The 15650-nt window shown below is 42.7% G+C and overlaps 1 protein-coding gene across 7 annotated transcripts in view; it reads right to left on the bottom strand.

The window, feature by feature from the left end:
• SHROOM3 (shroom family member 3) overlaps positions 1 to 15650 on the bottom strand; it is a 337474-nt gene that overhangs the window by 121479 nt on the left and 200345 nt on the right. Inside the window, exon 1 of one of the 7 annotated variants that reach the window (XM_055140558.1) lies at positions 1099 to 1218. The exons of the other annotated variants lie outside the window; for them this stretch is intronic. The gene's annotated coding sequence lies outside the window, so the exon portion shown is untranslated. Of the gene's footprint in view, positions 1 to 1098; positions 1219 to 15650 lie in introns of those variants that run through there. 7 annotated transcript variants of the gene reach the window in all.

Genomic DNA, 15650 nt, shown 5'->3' with positions numbered 1-15650 from the left:
GTTCGTGATGTATCCAAAAAAATCAGCTAAAATAAAATCAAGCAGATAGAGAATGAAAAAATGTCCAAATTAATGACCAACAGAGTAAAAGAAAAGTCTTAGTTGCTCTTCCATTGTAACTTTCAATCACAGAAATGGACAAAACAGGTCATTTCTATTTAAAACTTGTGAAAACAACAGAAATTAGATTCCAGAAGAGGCAATCAAGCCTAAAATCAAGGTTGCCAGAAGATCCATCCAATACCCCTTTGGCTCTATGTACCAAGTGGGCACTTTCAATGAGCCCACTGGGAATTAAGAGTACTGAAACCTGCGTCATTGCCTTCATATTGGTCACATCTTCCCCCGGGCCTTAGGATCCCTCAGCAGGAGCCCAGATAACAGGAAGCCGAGCGCTGCCCCCTCACTTACGGGTCATGTTGTCTTCTCGAGTTCTGGGCCCCCAGCCTGGCCAGCATGAGAGCCAGGCAGCCACGCTTGCTGAGGACCATATCCGAAAGAGCTCGGTAACGAGATTGGTATGGGAGAGGAGGAGAGCCCAGAGGGAAGAGGAAGAGACTCTTACTCACATCCACTCAAGAGCTGGCACTGACTATAAAAACAACAGAACTCCCCCGTGCAGAAGCACCTCCCAGCCACCTTGCTTCATCGCTAATTTGCAGTAATCGGCTCCGGTGTGGGCATGAAAGGGAAGAGGGCTGGATGTGAGCAACACGCCCTATGCCCCTTTGGTGGTTCCCAATTCCATGTTAGGGTGGACTTGGCGACATGGTGGGCGCGTCTACAAATCTTTCCCATAAAGAGTGGGAAGCACAGAGCTCGCCCAGGACTTGGTGGCTGTCCATAAATGGCCACGGGCTCCTGTCTGGGCTCTTCAGAGTGACTCCCTCTAACTAGAACTAGCTGCCTGCTCAGGGTCACAGACAAGGCACAGCGGTTCTTTGGGAGATGCAAGTCACGGAACTTTCTGAGATGCCCTGGGAGGTCTGGTTTCTGATGGCTTTAAGGTTAGTATTTTATAAATGTGTCGATGTCATGTTCTCTCTTTATTGCTCCTTCTTCAACCCCACTTCACTGTCTACACAGGCAAGGACTTACGAGGCTCGTGGAAGCTCTGGGTTGATCTATGTCATTCATGTGCCTCCCTTCTCTCAGGTGAGCTGACTCAGAGCTGGCAAAGCTTTAGGGTCTTCAAAGTGGGAACATACCATCTTTTTGGACCAGACTCACAGAGAATTCATTTCCTAGGATCAGACCACAGGGAAAGCACAGATAAGAAAGGCCATTTCATTTGTTTTACTTACACACACACACACACACACACACACACACACACACACACACACACACGCCCCAATCCTGCACTGACCTGTTCATCAAGGCAAACTTAAAGCTTTGCAGAAGACCAGAAAAAAGCTGAGAGGGATGACGCAGGCTACCTAAAATGTCAAAGCCATTTATTTGTCCTGCCCTATTGCATGCTAGAAAGTTACCCTTTAACTAGGTCCTTTTGAAACACGTTGATTGAAAACCATTTTGATTTTTTTTGAACATTTAATACCAAGGCTATAAAGGAAACCCATGCATGGAAAATAACTACAACCAATCAAGCAACCACCACTTTTTAAGGGTAAATACAAATAGGCATCAGACAAGTCATTTCTGAATTGTCTATGCATTTATTGCTATTAAAAAATAGGGTGGAGAAATCAAAGTCTCCTCCTAATGAACCTAACAGGCTTGGCAAAAGCTTTCTTTGACCTCCTAAGACACCCTCCTAGGTGTCCAGCTCACGGTCACTCCACCCAGCCTCCAATCCCCTTGCTGCATTGTGTGCTGTTGCCTAGTTCCCTCAGGTACCCACAAAGGCTGCTCATCAGAGAGATGCAGAGTCATTCAATCCTGCCAGACCTGACCTGGACACTGGGGAGGGGCAAGGTATTCTAGAAAGGGCTGCTGAGCCCAGAACCTGCATGATCCCTTTACCTCCCATAAACACAGACTTGGCAAGTCACATCCTCTGACTCATGCTCCTAAGCTGGTGATGAGGGTGTTCCCCCACCGCAAGCATTTGACAGAGTCTGGTCTCCCTTCAGACTGAGGACAGGGAAGCTTGAATTCATCCCTACAGTACATAGATTTGTCACTGGGGGGAGAAATTTTTACACATAACTTGTTTCTTTCTTCTTCAGTGATTCCCTTATTGACCCAGGGAACCTGAGGTTGCCGTCAGCTTCTAACACCTGAATAGGTTCCTTGTCTCACAAGAGCTGCCCCATTTGTAAACACTAAAGAGGAAAAAGAAAACACTGATTTTCACACAAAACGGGGAAAGGAGCTTGAGGTATTTAGAGCCATCTCCTTTTTTCTGAAGCCTGTCCTTCTTCCAAACATAATGACTCTTCCATTGGTCTCAATTTTTGTTACTAAGGTTCTACCCATACAGTTTTCATTTGCTCTAGAAAAAAAAATTGAAACAGAGAGGCTTGGCTTATTGCAGCTGCAAGTGTTTGTTTGGGTTCACCTTTCATCATACAGTTTACCTGCAGTGTGATATTTTGTTTTGTTTGAAAACCCTGGACGGCTGCATAAATAAAAGTGCACATTCGAGAAGTGTCTTTTTTTCCATCTAGGAATGAATGCAAAGACTGTAATCCTTGGGAAATTACAGGCAAATGAGATTGCTAGGCACAGTAGGAAAAGTGACTTTAAATTAGTAGTCATTTTAGGGACGAAGGAGTCAGCCTGCTTCGGAGTCCCTACCTATATTTTATGTGAAAGTAGCTATGCAGAATATCCATTAGATAATTATCAACTTGCTTCCCCTTGGGTTACTAATGATTTGGGTATTCTTCAGTGAGGAGGAATCTGGGTAAGTTTTTGCACTATTAAATCTGCCTAATGATTTTTCTTTCTCTTTTCTTTTTTTCTTTTCTTTTTGGGTCACATCCGGCAATGCACAGGGCTTACTCCTGGTTCTGCACTGAGGAATTACCCCTGGCGGTGCTCAGGGGACCATATGGGATGCTGGGAATCAAACCCGGGTCGGCCTCGTGCAAGGCAAATGCCTACCTGCTGTGCTATCGCTCCAGCCCCCTGCCTAATGATCTTTCAACAGCTAAATATTCCTTCAAACATTTAAAGTAATGAACTTGCTGATCTTGAAATTTCATAAATATTGTAGAAAACAAGTGTCTGATCCCTAAAAAAGGGACATCAGTCACCCAGTCTGTCCAGCTGTGACATACACTCAGAGCAACAAGAATGTCCAGAAAGCCCTTTTAGAGAATTGGATTTAAAGGTGTGAAAACCCAGGTAATTCCAATACTTAGCTGTGAACAGTCTACTCTGGAGAGAATTGACAGGGCTAGCAGCAGGATACTCTCTCAATGAGATGCCAGGGTCAAGCCCTCAGAGACCACACAGGGCAGCAGCAGGCCTTTCCGATGCACAAGTACAGTGGGATATGGCAGCACAGACCTAGGATTCCCTAGGATTCTGCTTCGCATTTTTGCCAAACTTGAAGATCGAGAAAATCTTCCATCTTGAGTAGTTCCTGTGGTGGAGGAGGCATGCAGTTTCTCGAAGCAGCTAGGGTTACTTTGCTCTAAGGATAGCAGAGGGATATGGAAGGAAAAGAAACTGAGGGATCTTTACGAGTGAATCTGATGGGAAGTTTAAGTCAGGTGAGTACCCTTAGAAGGATGTTATTTCTCTGGTTGGCTTTTAGACCTGATCTAGGAAAAAATGGAAAAATCATACTTAAATTCTAAATTTCTGGAATTCTAGAGCCTGGATTACAGGTTTGGCTGCTCAGCATCAGGCTGTAGAAATCACTGCTTTCATGAAGGGATTAGATACTGCGGTTGCCCTTGTGACCAGTTCATAAAAGGCCCCCAAATGAAAGGAAAACAATAGGACCCCTAGGAGCAGAGGCTGTATTTCCCTCACAGAAGATTGTCACTTCAGAAATATGGTGGGGGGGCTGCAGGCATGGTACAACAACTAAGGCACTTGCCTAGCAAGCAGCCAGCCCAGGTTCAATCCCTGACATCACATCAGTCTGTGATTTCCTGAGCACAGAGTCAGGAGTAATCTCTGAACACAGCCGGTATGTCCCCAAAACAAAACAAAACAAAACAAAAAATATGGCAGAAGACAAATAATCCTTGATTTACCAGAAGCTAAGGCCACGATGAACTGACCATATTGTGAGAAGAGGAACAGAAATGGGGTGACCTGGATGGAGTAGTGAGGTGTCTCCTCTCCTTTAGCTAAATCACTATGCAGACATTTCATTTATAGTCTCACAGGTCTAGTAGCAAGTCATTTTGAAGACAGAAATTTAAATTATAACTATCAAGCCAATAGGAACAGGGTCCTTTCTGTCTCTCCCTTCCTTTCCCCATTTTTTTTCCTTATTTTTTGGGTCACACCCAGCGATGCACAGGGGTTACTCCTGGCTCTGCACTCGGGAATTACCCCTGGCGGTGCTTGGGGGGATCATATGGGATGCTGGGATTTGAACCCGGGTCGGCCGCGTGCAAGGCAAACGCCCTACCCGCTATGCTATTGCTCCAGCCCCTTGTTTCCCCATTTATATCCTCAATGTTTAAAATTGATTTTAAGAAATAATCAGTATTTATAAATATAAGGGTGGAATTCTGTAATTAATGGATAGCCAAACATGATTTCTTTTTCTTTTTGGGTCATACCCAGCGATGCTCAGGGATTACTTCTGGCTCTGCACTCAGGAATTACTCCTGGCAGTGCTCGGGGGACCATATGGGATGCGGGGGGGTTGAACTCGGGTTGGCGAGTGCAAGGCAAACGCCCTCTCAGCTGTGCTATCGCTTAGGCCTGCCAAACCTGATTAAAGGAAAAGGCGTGGAACTGTCAAAGAGGATTTCTAAGGAAAACATGGCTGCTCTATACTACGCTTGTCATTAGGGATGTCTCTATGTACTCAGTTCAATACTGTGCTCTCATAAATGTATTTTCCTTCTTATATAATAATACACAGATATTTATATAAAAAAAACCACCTTGGAAAATAGCAAAGTCAGCCTTTGAAGAACATACACATAAGGCTGGAGATTGGCCTTAATCATCTTGGAACTTGAGGATGCTTTCTCTTTTTGCAACATTGCAGATGAAGTGCTTAGAATTTGATAAATTATAAACCTAATGAGGCTTCTAACTCCTCTAGCCAGTCATTAGGTGCCAGGAAATGATCGTTGTTACTTAATTACAAGATGAAACTAAACATTGAGAAACGTTGAAAGTGATCTGATTGGCCAATACACCAAAGACTAATTCCACAGGCATGCCCTCTACGTACCAATTAAAGCCGCATCACCCATAAAAGAAAAAACAAAAACCTACTTGCCCCTGGATGTGTACCATGTTGTCATTTTCAGATTAAAACAACAAAACAATTCCAGTCTAGGGCACTTCCTATGCACCAATGAGTGGTCGGCTTTCTCACAGAGGATAAAGACTCCTACAGGCTCACAGTCCCTCAGGAAATGCCCTTATTTTTCTTATGACCACACCAAAATCAAAGTTAGTCTGAAAGATAATAAAAGCAACCAGTCTGTTTCACTAGTTATCTAGTTATCTCGACTAGTTATCTAAAAGGAAAATAATAGTTTCCTCAAAGGAAAGTGTCTAGGAGGGATATTTGATTTTGATTCTGAGAGTGAAATTTCTTGGCACAGTGGAAGTGAATAGCGTAGGGAGAAAAGTTGAGTTCATTTCATCAGTGAAGGTTCTGTTGGTGTACAGAGTTATTTTCTATTTGTGGGTTTTTTGGTCACACACAATGGTACTTTGGCGTTACACCTGCCATCTTGGGGTCACTCTCTGTGGTTCTTGGGGACCCTAAAAATTGGGGTTTTAGCCTGGAAAGCATGCCTTTGGATAATCTCCTCAGTCCAAATATGCAAAAATTTTTAAAAATCACTAACACTTCTAAAACAAAATTTTCACTTCTAGTATTATATAAAGTATAACTTTTGGGTTCAGGACCATACCCAAAAGTGCTCAGGGGATTCTTCCTGGCTCTGTGCTCAAGGATCACTTCTGGTGCTGCATAGGGGACCATATGAGGTGTGAGGGATCAAAACGGGGGCCAGTCACTTGCAAGGCAAGCACCTTGCCCCTAGTACTAGCTCTCTGGCCCCAATATGCATTATACTTTCATGCAATTTTCCACCAACACTGATTTCATCCAAGTCATGTTTTACAATTCTGGAGTCTGCTTTTCAAGTGCCTCAGCTGAGAAACAGCCTCTGCTTCCAGAATGCCTGGATTCCACTTCAAGGCTGCCATTTAAGCATGATGTTGGTATTTAGGTAAGAAGAGAAGAGATATAATTTTAAATTTTGCCTAAATGGCAAGCACTTTCAAATTAAGTACGAGCTGTTTTGCAATAACTGGATGTTTGTGGAGGGGTAAGGTCTTATCAGAAAAGGATGATAACATCCCTGCCACTTGAGGTAAGGGTTGAATTAGTCAGCACACCCTGAAACAGCACAGTAAGTGCAATCAATGCTAGTTTAAAAAAATTATTTTTGCCTTTTCTTCTATTTGGATATGGCTACAGGAAACAGATTCAGGAAACCAGTGTCAAAGAATGATGAGAAGTAGTAATAAATAAACAAAGTTCATGCCAGGAAAGCTTATTCTCCCCCACTCTCAGTCCAAGTTGACAGAGTAAATCAAATTTACGAGGGATGTTTTTTAGTTTTTATTCATGATATTAAACGTAAGACCAACAATACTGGCGACATTTCTCATCATTATTAAATTCCCAGCTAGAAGGTGGCAGAAACTACAAACATGGATAAACTGCACTTGTTTCCATTTTATCATCCTGTTCTCTCTTTAGCATCCCTGCATCATTCTTTTGAAATTGCTCTTATCAAAGTCGCTGTGATTGTCTCAACCTTGTCAAAGTCAGCGGGGTGTGAAACACGCTTGGGATTTCACGGTGCAGGAGGCATCACAGCCTGGCGAGACTTCCCTTCAAGTTTCTTTTCTTTCTTTTTTGGGTTCACATCTGGTGGCACTCGGGCCTTATTTCTGGTTCTGCATTTAGGGATTGTTCCTGTCGGGATCTGAGGATCATTTGGGTTACTGGAGATAGAACCCCTGTCAGCCACGTGCAAGGCAAGCGCCTTATCCACTGTACTAGCTCTGGTCCCGATAGTTTCTATTCTTAAGAGATATTCCCTCCTCTTGGGGATTATCTCTTTCTCAACTCGCTGACAGGTTCTTTGCTGCGTCAGCCTTCTTCCCAGGTTGATGGGCCCCAGGGCTTGGTCTTCACCTCTTCTCTCCAGTTACACTCCCTTGTCTGAGCATGAGGTCATATGACCTTCAATAATGTATATGTTGATGGCTTTCAACTGGCGTCTGTTCATGCTCTAAAGTCTCCCTTGGATTCCAAACTCATACACATCTACCTTTCCAGATATCTGATTGGCTTGGGAAATCTAATATGCTTAAAATAGAACTCTTGCTCCTGTGGTCTCACCTGGCCCTCCAAACTAGCTGTTCTCCAGTTTCCTCTTCATAGTTAATGGCTACCCATTACTACCCAACTGATCTGCTCCCAGCCCAGAAGTTTCTTTCTTTATTCTTTCCCTTAATCCTTTCATTTAACCTATCAGCAAGTCATTTGATACTCCAAGAAACAATATCTCAAACCTCATCTCTTCTGTGACCAGCATAGAGCAAGTCTTCATCATCTTCTTAGGTTCGTATGATAACTTCATATTTCTGCTTCTAATCTACGTTCATAGATTCCATTTAGCAGGAAGGAAATTCAGTGTTATTTCAAAGAAATAAACTTGATACTATTCCCTTGCTTCAAGCCTTCTGATGGCTTCATCTTATACTTAGATTACAGCTCAATTTCTCAGTGGTCTCTGTTAACATAAACATTCAGAAAGAAATTAAATGGAAAAGTACATTTGCTTAAAGAATTGCACCTAAGGAAGCATGTTCTTAATTTGAAAATCCATAGCACATCCTGAGACCCGCCCCCCCGCCCCCAACCCTGCCACCACAATCTGTGCAGTTTGCTGTAGAGGAGGGAAAAACATGCAAACCTGCAGATTAAGGTAATGGTTCCGAGAAGGAGTCATAAGGTAAGAATTTTGCTCACATGGAGGGGTCACAAAGGAAAATAGGTAAAGGTTCTCTTTATCAGTTCTCTCAAACAGAATATCCTCATTCTTGCTGACTTCTGTGGATGCTGTTATTTTGGCCCAGTCAAAGGATCTGGTGGTTGACACAGGACAGACAACGGTTTTCTGGTTGTGGCTTGCTCTAGTCCTATTTCCAAATGGTTCTACAGGTCGGAGAAATGGTACAGGGACTAAGCTGCCTGCCTTGCCTGCAGCTGACCAGTTCAACCCCTGGCACCACATATCACCTTAAGCGCTGCAGGAAGTAATCCTTGAACCCAAGTCAGGAATAAAACCTGAGCACTGCTGGCTGTGATCCCCAAACAAAATACAAAGTAATGGTTCCAGTACTGTCAATTTTTCACACCCGGGAGACTCTCCATGCTCTGATGCAGCCTATTCTGTTCACTATTCTTCAACCCTGAGGCTGACCTCATTCCCTTCGTAGCCTAAGATGATTTACACACCAAACGTGTTACTGAAGGTCTTCTCTGCCTGGAATGTCTCGTACCTCCTCTGGTTGACTCCATCTTATTAATTATTTATATTTTAGTGCCCTGACCTTCTCTGACCCTTCGGCCTGAAGTAGCTCACCCAGTCGTTCTATCCATCACTCTGTTCTGTTGTTTTGATTTCACTTACTACTCTCTGGAATGATCTTCTTCACAGACTTGTTTACTTGTGTCCCTGCTCTAATGGAAGGCGAATTCTATGAAAATAAATTCCTATCTTACTTACCAGAGCAGTACTTCCCAGGCCTGCACACAGTAGGTACTCAACAAATAGCTGCTGTATAAAGGAACTAGTATAACTGGAGTTTATGAATTATACAAAACGATCCACTAGAACTCAAAAGCCAATCCAAATAACTCACCATCAGTTAAAAAGGACTGGAAGCCGAGTTCAAATGGAAATGTAGTATATGGCTGACTGGAATCCAGTGTTAAACAAAGGGTATGTTCCATTCTGCTTTCTCTCAGCCCTATCAGGTTTCCATCCATCATCAAGAATTTTCCAGAGTTGCCCTCACTTTCTTTCTTCTAGTTCTGATGAGGAGAGAGGAACTTACCATGACTGACTGAATGAAATGCTGCCTCTGCTGCCCTGTTTTCTCTATTCCATGCCCCTATTTATTCAGTACTTTTCCTGAGCACCCAGAAGTTGACTTTCAATGCTGCCTTAGAGCACAAGTTGGCTGAACTTGACTTTTTATAATGAGGGATGCAAACGCTGTCAAAGTCTGTGTAGAAGGAGCTCCACTACCCAGACTTCTGCTCTGAAGAAACAGTGATGGTAGGGATGGTTCTTGACATCACCGCCCTTTTATGACCTTTCCCATGCCACTAATGAGATTTTGTTTGTTTGTTTTTGGCTTTGGGGCCACATTCAGTGCTCCTGGTTCTGCACTCAGGGATTGAGAGACCATATGTGGTGTCAGGGCTAGAAACGGATTGACCATGTACAAGGCAAGTGCCCTAGCCACTGTACTATTTCTCTAGCCTGTCACCTAGTAAGATTTTAAGTGCCTTATAGTTAAAGAAGAATGCTGAATTAGGAGGCAGGCTTACTTCTGTCTCCATTGTGACCATTTATTATAATTTGGTCAAATCATGTAGCTTTGCTCAGCCTCCCACTGTCTCTGTAAGGTGAGAAACTTTTAGTAGACGACCTCTAGCTCTGTGTGCACTGTGGAAATCCAGTAAATACAAAATGGTAAAACTGATCTTGTTGATTTGAATTGGTGCTATCTATTACAAAAGACAAAAGAAGGTGTGTTCAACTTGGACCAGAGGATTGGAATGGGTCCTATGCCAATTTACTGAATTCTAAAGCTTGAATTTCCAGGGGCTTTCCACAGGATAATTTATGGTGTTAAGCACCATCAAAATGTTGAAGGCCCCACATTCTTATCTCCAGCATCTTTCCCAATCCTAAATACCAGATTCATGTATCCAGCTGTCTGGTTATTGTCTGTGCCTAATGTCAGTAGGAGAGTAATCCCTTCTTATCGGCAAGGGATATGTCCAAGACCCCCAGTGGAGGCCAGAAACCATTCGGACACTGTGGATAAGAGGAAGACTACTGCCATTTCTCCTCTCCCCAAAGCTATTTGTCATCTTCTCTGACTCAGGAGGTGACAACTGCACCCATGCGGTGCTCAAGTCTAAGAACCCCCTTGCTTCCTTTCACTCCACATTTAATGTTTCAGAAGATCCCACTGTTTCAAGCTGCACAATAAATCCAGAATCCACAACCTCTCACCATCTCCAGTGATTATCGGTTCAAGGATCAGCTCGCTCCAGGATGGTAGCCATAGCTCCTTCAATGGAATTCTTTTTGCCCCTGATTCCAATTTCTGACCTTTTCAGACTCATTCTTTTAAGACCCTACCCACATTTCCCCACGTGGACCAATATTACCTCCTCAGGAGCAACGGAAGAACGGGAGCGGGGTAGTTGCCTGAGGTGCAATTGGGGGTCACTTTTTGTTTGTTCACTTTGAAAAGGTACATTTAAACAAATCTTTACTGCTGAAGGGGGGCCTTGAGATCTATTTTCCTAAAAGGGGGTGATAGGCCAAATAAAGTTGGGAACCTCTATACTAGTCAGTTCACATCAAGCACATGCAATGTTTCTTCACTTTACTAAAAAAAGAAATGAAACCAAAAAACGAATGCCCTTATAGTCTGCAAGTTTTCATACATTCTTCTTGTCCCCACCATCGCTTTTTGAGCTGATCTGCTGTACCCTCCTCTCAACGTGCCCTGCCGGTCTGGTCTCCTGGTCAAATCATGGAGCTTTGCTCAGGTCTGTGCATAGAAACTTACCTCCATCGAGTGTGCGTGTGGCAACGGCCCTCCTCCTTCAAAAGTCACTTTGCACTAGGGTTTTCCTGATCTCCCTATTTAAAATTGCAAGCTGTCACCTCCCCTCTTCTCCTCCTCAGAATTGGTCCTCACCTGCTCTGTTTTCTCCCTCTGTGTTAATTTAATATTCTTCATAATGTAATTACGTATTGTAGTTGCTGTTTATTATATAACCCTGCCCTGACTATAGTCCCTATACATAATGCAATTTTGGTATGTTATGCTTCATGCTCAAATAAATAGTTGTGCAACACGTATTTGTTGGTTGAGGTGAAGAACATATCATTTTAGAGTAGGGGCATCCCAGTGCCTTTTCCCCCACTGCATCCATTTCCCAGAAAAGTGTGTTCAAGGTTCACTGAGAATTATCCAGCTTCCCCTTGGGTTCATACCAGTGCAAGGATCTCATAAGTTTCAGCTGGCTACTGAAGCACAGGGTTTCATAATGATGCTCCTTGTTTACTCTGATTTTTAAGATTATTCCTCCACTGAACTGTGGATTTCAGAAATAAGGAAAAAACCCAGTGATGTGCAATCAGTTCTTTGCTAATAGTAAAAGAAGTAGCCAAGGGGCTGGAGTGATAGCACAGCGGGTAGGACGTATGCTTTGCACGAGGCCGACCCAGGTTCGATTCCCAGCATCCCATATGGTCCCCCGAGCACCTCCAGGAGTAATTCCTGAGTGAAAAGCCAGGAGTAACCCCTGTGCATTGCCGGGTGTGACCCAAAAAGAAAAAAAAAGTAGTCAAATATCATTCTGAAATGATATGAAATGATAACTAATAAATGTCTTCCTAGTCTGTTTTCCTAACAAATTATACATGGTTTTTCAAAATATCTCATCTTCTAATTGTTTTAAAAGCCATGTCTATATTTTTAAGGGCAAACCACTGCTGTATTTTTCAGGGCCTTTCCACAGACACCCACCTGTTAATTTGTCCAACATTCACAAAACTCTAATTCTGAAGTATCTGTCTGGTAATCCAGTATAGAGAAAGGAAGTAGAATCATTTGAAGGAAGAGTCCCATCAAGGCATTAAATTATAGCAATTTCCTTGGTTCTGATATTTACAGCTTCGATAGTTGGTAACCAATACCTTCTTCGTGAATGAAAGTAATAGTAAGACTTTTGCAAAACAGAAGAACATATGCACCCTAAACCAATGATAATCATAGTCTTTGTGGAGAGTCTTAGGACAATTGCTGGTTTCTTGGCAATTTTCAACTTCAGAAAGCTTAAAACAAGCACTCTTCTTCAGTTGTCGTCACATCACAATCATGAACAATGGTAGAAAGTATCTTTTTAAGACATAAAAGAAAAATAGAGAACATGGTATGGAATTAAATTGCTCTCTATCTACCCAATGGATGGCTCAATGATTTCCTTGTAGGAATAGTGAGGAAAAAGATCATTTTTTCAAAACATGGAAATGATTTAGTCACAATGCTCTGAAGATATAGCTATTGAATTGTAACTTCTTCTAGAGAATCAAACTAGAGTTCTGGGAGGCCTGACTCAAGCCAAACAGGTTAAAACCGTTTCATAAACTCTGAAGCCCTAGGATTGCCACCTGCACTTTAGATGCTCCTGGATTTACTCTGGATCAATAAGAAAGTCTGGGGAAATGTTTCCCACCTTGGGGAAGCTAGCATAGACTGTTAACTATTGCCAGACCAGGGAGAGGAGTTGCAGGTCAGTGGGAAAAGGAAAGATGATCAATAGATTTCGGCTGCCTGTTATGAGACAACACATCGCTATCCTGATTCCTGGAGTTCCAGCTAGTTGGCCTCGATGGTAGTCAGAGATAAGTAAAGGGTTAAATAAAGCCTTCAGGCTTGAGAGGCAGTGCAGAGGGTCAGGGTGGGAGAGGCACTCAGGGAGAAGCGACCAGATCACCCTAGTCCTCTTCCTAGAGCCAGCATCCATCCTAGCTTACTTCAGCGTTTGTGATTTTCTACTTTTATATGCGCTTTAGAAGATACACAACATAAACACAGAAAGATGTGGGGGGTTGCATTAGGAGTCCCCGAGGCACATCCCCACACAGTTTGACAAAGGGTGTGTGTGGGGGGTGTCTGATATCCATACGTAGGGGGCTCCTCTGAAGTGACACAACCTCCACAACACAATGTCTCAGTTGTTTTCCTCATCAGGAAATATTTCTGTGGAACTCATTTTGACAATAGTCTGTCATTTGCCATTCATAGGATTTGTTTCGTTTTATTTACGGGAAAATACAGATTCTTGGGAAGAACAGGCCAGCAGCGGAAAGTCCACCAGATGCTGGAGTCAGTGACCCCTGCCCTCTCTGCTGACCTCCGACCACCACAACCATGGAAATCACCCAAAAATCCAGTGATGGATAAGTATGGTCCATCCATAGCACAGAATGTTCAGCCAGAAAAGAGATGAAGTAGTGATATGACTTCCAAAACTGTGGGCTGAGTGAAAGAAACAAAAAGAAAAAGACAAATATGATTCCACTTGTATGAAGGTGCGAGAGCGAGAGATGAGTGATAGTCACCTGGGACTGGTTATAAGGTAGAGTGACGGAATGGTCTGAAATTAGGCGGTCTTGGTAGCAGCGCTTACTTGGATACTCTAAAATCATCGAGTCTGAGGCCTGAGAGATAGCACAGGAGTAAAGGCATGTGTCTCATATGTTACTGACCCCAGTTTTATTCCTGGCATTGCACATGATACCCAAGCATCACCAAAAGTAATCCCTGAGCACAGAACCAGGAGAAAGTCCCAAGCACCACCAAGTGTGGTTCAATACCATTTTCCAAATAAATTAACACAAATATTATTTAATTTTTACACTTTAGGTAAATTTGTAAGTTATATAAGTTTTAGCTCAGTAAAATTCAATCCATATTCATATGTATCAATACCTGTACATATATATTAACTAGAGATCTAGATTTATATATCCATATTTAGAGATGGACTAGAGTGATAGCACAGCAGGTAGGGTGTTTGCCTTGCACGAGGCCGACCAGGGTTCGATTCCTTCGTCCCTCTCGTAGAGCCCAGCAAGCTACCGAGAGTATCCCGCCTGCATGGCAGAGCCTGGCAAGCTACCCATGGCGTATTTGATATGCCAAAAACAGTAACAATAAGTCTCACAATGGAGACATTACTGGTGCCCGCTCGAGCAAATTGATGAATATCAGGACGACAGTGCTACAGTGCTATATTTAGAGACAAAGAGATAGAAATAGATAACTTAAGCAAACATCTAGCATGATATATGATATAATTCCAGGAAGCTTCATTAGTCTAACAATTACTAACCATTTGAGCTTTGGGTCCAGATGTCCAATCCTCTGGATTAAAATCCCAAAATTCTGCAAACACAGTCTGTGACTATAAATTCAAGAACGTTGATCCAGGGCTGCTGCTGGGGCGGTTTATTAGTCACCATGTCATCATGATATGGACAAAGGATTCTGTTCTCCATTGACATGTGCAAGTAGCCAATGCCTGACACAACAAAGGCACTTTCACAAGGAAGGAAAAATAGACAATAGAGAAAAGAGAACTTTGGCTTTGCCAAACTGTAAACCTTAGATCTGCCACTTAGGTGAGTCGAGGTATGGCTCCCCTCTGCACCCTGATTCCTTCATGTGTAAAAGGTACAAGGCCACCAACTCTCAGGGGGTTGAGATAATGTGGAAGGATGCATATCAAATGTCTGGCACTGATTTTGCACACATGGTAGCTACTTTAGGTAATTCTACCCTTGTTAAGCTAAGATTATATTTCTTAATTCCAGCAGTTTCTTAATTGCAGTTTCCTCACTGCAAACACTGTTATCAGAAATTGTTATTGTCAGAGCAACTTAGAGCTGAATGGCGAGTGGTGTTTGAGCTAGATAGTGGGATGTACAATTAAGAAGAAATCGTTTAGGGGCCCATGACTTCCAATCACCACTTTAATGGAAATACAGCAGGTCACACCATTTGGGAAACTCAACCGATCTTATTTAAATACCCACAACATTCTGGTAAGTAAGGATTACATTAATGCAGCAGATAACACTCTCTTAATCTCACTAAAGATAAAATGCAAATTTCAAAATAATCTCAGACTAGAGAAGGAAAATTCCACAATCACTTTACCACCTAATCCCTTGGAAGGAGGGATTTTTCTTCCTTTGGTTCCCGAGCATTGCTGGCTGTGATTTAGGCTTAGTTAGCCTGACAAAATTGCCCTACGAGCTTCTCCACTTTTATAGTTCATTTTGAAATCCAGGCAATCCCTCCTTACCCTGTAGCTATAAAGAGCTGATTAATGCAGTTATAAAATGCTCAGGGAACATTCTGTTCTTAGGCTATAATTCTTTCTTTAAGAGACTGAAAGATCAAGGAATTTCTTTGTATGGAGTGCAAGTTTAGTGACAACCAGACTCAATCGAACCTTCAAGAAAAAAATGCATTGACCAACTCTTGTATACCAGTCCCTGCTTTACAGAATACAAAGACGAATGAGACAGATTCAGTCCTGATCACAAGTTTCTGAGAGGCTAAAGGAAAGAGGGGTACGTGTACAATATGATGGGGTTGGCTGTAGGGCTAAAAAAAAG

The sequence above is a fragment of the Sorex araneus genome, chromosome 5, assembly GCF_027595985.1.
Source record: "Sorex araneus isolate mSorAra2 chromosome 5, mSorAra2.pri, whole genome shotgun sequence".
Lineage (NCBI taxonomy): Eukaryota > Metazoa > Chordata > Mammalia > Eulipotyphla > Soricidae > Sorex > Sorex araneus.
Note: the sequence above shows the minus strand (reverse complement) of the source record. Positions and strands in the feature narration are given on the sequence as shown.